This window comes from Protomyctophum bolini (genome assembly GCF_963924005.1).
Source record: "Protomyctophum bolini genome assembly, chromosome: 13".
Classification (NCBI taxonomy): Eukaryota; Metazoa; Chordata; class Actinopteri; order Myctophiformes; family Myctophidae; genus Protomyctophum; species Protomyctophum bolini.
Window position 1 is genome coordinate 11,180,582 of NC_137874.1, and position 6,399 is coordinate 11,186,980.

The following is a 6,399-nucleotide window of genomic DNA, read 5'->3' on the forward strand; positions in this document are numbered from 1 at the left end:
CTGTGATGTGATGTGTACGCTGAAGCGACATACAGTATATCTCACGGAAACTCCCCATGGGGCAATTGTGAGATTAGAGTATGTTGTCAACCTTTAGAGGGTGGTTTCATGGTGAGTAGAATGGACACTGATCAGAGTAGAAACATTGAGAAAAAGCTGGTTGAATACAGGTACATAAAAAGTCATGGGCAGACTAGCAATTGTTGATGTAAAAGCTCACAACATGCGTCGTGATGCATTGTGAACTTGCAGATCTCCCGGGCCCGTCAAATCAAAGTAATCATCAAACATCATCAAATATTATGATAATTCCAGTTTAAAGTCTTAAGCCATTTTAAATAAATAGCTAAAATAGCCAATCTAGAAGCACGTCGCAGTAGAGTATGTGAGATTGTAGATCATTTAATGTGGTTTAACCCACAATGTCCCAAATAGGCACACCAGTGTTAAAGTGATTACGTTCCAAGTCACATTGGCATAGTATGCCTTGCAGTGACACCAGGCTATGTAAGCAGAAGATGGTTAAACTCTACTAATGCACCCATTTACCCGGGACATCGCAGGACCAAACAGGAAAAACATATTCCTTCTGTACAGCGTCCAGGTGCTGGTTTTCTGTGCATTCAGCACTTTGCCACAGCACAGACCTAAACGGCATGCAAATCCTCTACTCGCCATCGTCATGTTACCACTAATGTACTATTTCTGCTATTGTACAGAGAAGTATTCAATTCAACGTGGTGAAGTGAAGTGATTTTAACTCAGGAATTAATTCTCTCCAAGGGTCTGTATCACCTGATGACAACAACAAACATACTAGTATGTCCAAAGACAGCATCACTGAGCTGTTTGATAAAGTCATAGAGTTTGATGAACTACACCAGCCCGAGGGCGTCTTGCCTGAGGGCGTGCATGTATCCTCCTGGGTGACAGCAGACTGCTCGGCGAGCACTGGCGCTTTGGAATGGGGGGTCAGAACAACATATCCGCCTGGGTGACAGCAGACTACTGGGAAGCATACCCGGAAGATATACAGGAACGCCTACCGAGTGGCATGAAACTACTTTCTGGCCTTGATAGCCCATACATCCAAACAGAACAGTCCTATCGGATTGCATTAAACGACGTTAGACGACATTAAACTCAGTTTGCCATGTCACTTTGCCTCTCGATTTCCCATTCACGTTATGCATGCGCATACCCTCTATTCTGTACTGGCCATATATGGAGTGTGTCTTGAGTGTACAGGATGTGATGAGGTCAGATCAACATACGTACAGTATGGAATGTCATAACAGGTCAGCTCCATATACTGTATGGAGATCTAAGGGCAGTGTCTTGAGTGTACAGGGTTTGATGAGGGCCCAGGTAGGGCCGGGCCTTAATTTTCAGGCCTGTTAAGAACTCAGATATACAAGCTCACAACTTGTGAGCCTGGCTATTTACAGGGTCAGGTTTAAAAATGGTAAATGGCATTCATAATATCGCCTTCCTAAATGTTTAAGCCTTTCCAAGTATAGTAATATAAACATACATGTTTGTGTGAGTGTATGTGTATGGGTGTATGTGTGTGTGTGTGTGTGTGTGTGTGTGTGTGTGTGTGTGTGTGTGTGTGTGTGTGTACCTGATGCGGTAGAGGTGGAGACCTGGTCGTCCTCGGGTTGGACGGTCTGTCTGAGGACTCGCTCTATCTCCGTGATGTCCATGCACTGACTCAGCTCTTTCTTCAGCTCGGCCAGACGCTGCTGCGTGGCGATCTTCTCCCGCGCCAGGCGCTCCATCTCATGTTCGTACTCCTTCTCCTTACGTTTCAGAGTCTGACACAAACATGCAGAGACATGGACCGTACAGTATGTTACAGCAGTGGTTCCCACTGGGGGGGGGGGGGGGGGGGTCTCCAGGTGATTAGCTTAATGTGCAACATTGTTTTCTCACTCAACAGTAAACAACAGTATAAGTTGTACATCTGCACATTTCTAAAGCTACAATTTCATGACTTTTAAGATCTTTTTAACACCTTTTTCGGCGGCTGCCGGGCACGGTTGCGCTAATAACTTTGGGACAGGCCCATCTAGAGTTTAAATGGACAGGTATAAGTCAAAAGGGAGACATCGAAGAGGAAGGATGGATGGGGAAGGATCAACATATGGAATGTCAGAACAGGTCAGCTCCATATATTGAGATCTAAGGGTTTGAGGTCAGATGTAGAGTTGCTGGCCAATATTGATGACATCAGGGATATATGGTCATGCCTGGGGGTGACTAACTAACTAACTGACGGGAAATGTACGTTTTCATAGTAAATACGACCTGTGGTCGCAATAATTCCTTCAAATGTCTGTTGAAAACCGTCTGTCTCACTCTCTCTCTTTCTACCTCGCTGTCACTTGAGTGATTTGCTCAAGAAAAAGGATGCTCTTGCTTCTTCAACTGCCTTTTTATCATTTTTCATTGAGTATTTCCAGGCCCTTTCTCTCTTTAGGCAGGGCTGTAGTGTTCTTTGACAGTGTCCAGGACAGTCTGACAAGTGTGGATTAAAAAAGGTGTGTTCAAATGTGGGATAAAGAGAGTTGAAGAAGCAGCAGTAAAAAAGCTAAACGATAAAGAAACTTGCTCGGAGACAATCATAAACACATGGCAGCAGACAGGGTGACGTGATTCCTAAATAGTTGGGATAAAACCACACTGAATAAAACGTATTTGTGTTCAGACAGCGATAGACTCAAAGTTGAAAGTCACGGGTGTGGCCTTTCAAACGAATGGGTTCTTGTATAACGCGAGTGAGGATAAAATATTGCAAAGCACCCATGAGATCAAAAGGACAAGCACAGCAAACACATGTTGAATCTCCTAAAATAAGAATTGTGCCATACGGTACTTTGACACAATGGGATAATAACTCCTGAGAGAAACATGTCTCTGAGATAATAAAAAGTATAAATAACAAAAGTAATAGAATTCACAGGACTATTAAGAGCAGAGGGTAACAGATGTTGACAAGGGACTTGAATTATTGTCTCCGCCAGGCTGAAACGTGCTGACCTCATTTGTGATGACGACTATGGCCATACTCGACATTTATAACTTGCCGGCGTTCACATTCTGGCATTCAGATATTACTGTAATATCTGAATTCTTCTGGGAAGGAATGCAATCTGACATGATCTTGTCACCACTTGTCTCCCACCACCATGATGGTGGTGATGGCAGGGGATCCAGGGGGTGGAAGGGCAGTAGGCAGTAGACCAGGGTAAAAAGGTTCAAGCCCAGGTCAGGAGCATCATGGAGTACTCCTGCCTAGCCTGGATGAACGCCTCTCTGACCACTCTCAGGCAGTTCGACCTCATCCAGAAGAAGGCCTTAAAAAACATCGGGGTAGACGAGGACCTTGCCCTATACAGCAGTACGCCATCAGCAAGCTGAGTCATCGACGAACAGTTGCAGCAACAACACTGTTCTCTACAAGATGCACACTCCCAGTCCCAGCTGTCCAGTGGACCTCAAAGCACTATACTACCCCAAGCTCACACCTCAGGTCCAATCACCCGGAGGGTATACTACCAAGCCACGCCCTGGATGGAAACCCCCCAAGTCAAACACCAAATGCCTTGATAGGAGCTTTCTCCACTCTGCGATAAGGTCGTAAGGATATGGTACAGCCTTCCTGCTAGATATTACTATATCTATATCTATAGATATTATCTAGCGGTGTTCACGCCTTCAAGAAGAGGCTGAACAAACACCACATGTGACTCTAATCCCACAGAGCTCCAGGACTGTCATTGATCCAACATTCAGTTTACACATACTGTACGCCTGACTGAGTAGCTGCAGATCATTGATAGGCTCTTTGAATGTGTTTTTCTCATAGCCTGTATATAAAAAAATTTTAAAGCCCAGTCACCAACTAAAAAAGGATGTACTGCAATCTGGGTTGCTCCTTTAGAATGACAATAAACTCTGTTTAGCATGCTTGATTTGTCCTTTTGTCAATAAGTATGGCAAATGGATAGTTGTGTTTACATTTGGAGCAGATAAGTTAAAATGTCATTACTTTTGGATTATCGATTGAGCCGGAGAGCCGTGCAGCATCATGATTAGGATTATTAAATAAAAGGGGAAAGTGATAGCAGCAAAACAACTGGATAAAAATCTATAAAAACAGCTAGAATGAGTGTGGTGCAGCCAACTGGACACACCCACCCCCTGCTCAAAGCCCCCCCCCCCCCCCCCCTACAGCCAGCTGAGTCACATGCTGGCACAAACCAAGCCCCCAGTGAGGTTCTCCAGTGTTGAAGCACTCGGCCCTAGTGGTTGGAGCATAAACGGGTGCAGTACTTAGTTTAGACAGTTTTTGGTTTAGACTATAGTCATTGGTTAGACCAGTCATTAGTCCTACAACTACTAGCCTATCTCAAACCCTCACCCTAAACCTAACCTCCCACGGGGCAGCACACCTAAACCTAACCTTAACCCATATGTCTAACCAATGACTAGTCTAAACTAAGTATATGCACCCTGCATAAACTGCAGGCAGACCCGTGGATTCATGACAAGGAAACCCCGTGCAGCTGGGCTTTAACATTGAGCGCTCGGTTGCACTTCCGCATTTGCCAACCACAATTTGGTTGGCAAATGCGGAAGTATAGGCGGTTCTTCCAGGTGCTTCAAAACGCCACTGAGCAACTTCCACTGAAATTAATAGTGCACCTGGTGAACCACAGCTAAGACCTGGCCAGGATTAGTCTGTCTTGTGTGTGATTTAAAATAAATTGAAAATGAAATTCATCTTTTGGTTTACTGCCCATTATATGAAGAATTAAGACATGTATTATTTTGTAAAATGACAACCATCTGTGCTGACTTTTTCTGGTTGGAGGACTATGAAAAACTGGAATTGTGTTTTAGGAAAGGTACTTTTGCTTTGGCAGACTTTTTATGCAGGGCGTGGGAAATAAGGCAGAATGTTTTGTTTGTGTAAAAAAAAAAAAAAAAAAGGGAATATCAACAAAACATATCTGTTTATTGTACACAATGTAATATTGAATGCAATGATATGGTGTGTCCTGTAAGTCCATGTGGGCTGGGCGCCTTTGGTGCATGACACAAAAATAAAGAAATCTATCTATCTATCTATCTATTAGCCAGGTGTTGGACAAGAGATGAGATGGAGGAGCCCTCCAACCACTTGCATATAGATGCATATCGCAAAGCAGCTGCGATTCTGACTTCTGGGTTGCAAGTTGCAACGTGACACATGGTCATAGATATTTTGTTTAATGCGTCTTCTTGCCAAGGGCCGTTATGTCCCAATGCAAGACAATACTTTTTTGGGGCGGCGGATAGCCATATGTTGTCTGGGTGGGCATACCACAGCGAGTCCCCGGTTCATATTCCCAGGCCGGTCGGACAATTTGCTCCATCTCATTGCACTATTCTCTCTCTCTCTCTCTCTCTCTCTCTCTCTAAGACTTTACATGGCAGACAACACTGCTCACTTTCATATAATGTACTTACTTGTGCTACTAAATACAAGACCACAACACCACATGCCCATGCAAATTGCCCACGAAGCTTTTGACAAAGACAGCATGTCAAAATGGGTTATGCTTGTTTTCCTTCTATAAAACGGAATACATAAATAAAATACAGAGCACTAAACTGTGTCAATGTTTGTTTTTTGGGAGTTGTCCTCCCACGGCATGGGATCACTGCGCACGCGCGCACGCACGCACACACACGCACACGCACACGCACACACACACACACACACACACACACACACACACACACACACACACACACACACACACACACACACACACACACACACACACACACACACACACACACACACACACACACACACACACACACACACACACACACACACACACACACACACACTTGTTCCTTAACACATGCAAAAGCGGCTATTTAAAGATAGCTTTTTCTCGTAAATCTTCCCTTATCGCCATCTGTCAGACACCCTAACACTTTGATTTATATCAGACTGCTGTCTGCTACCCCACCAGTCATCAAGGTTTTTGATTGATATCAGTTGCTATGCTTGTGGTAGACATTTATCTTTATATATTTAGCCTTCCGGAGATTTACTACAGCCCATTGATAGACATGTTAGCAAATAGTATGTTAATGTGATTTCTGGAGGCTCCTGTAAAGGTTATGGTGAAATTAAGACTCCACTGATGTGAACCAACATCATAGTTAGCTGTGATAAAGGTTCTATCTTGTCAATTAAATATGAAGCCATTCATTTCTTTTTAATAACATCATTAACAAGACATGATTTAATTCCTAACTGGTTCAGGAACTTTATTATATGGCCAGTGCACATAAATGAAAATATAAAAAATTCAGTTTCCATTCAGAACAGAG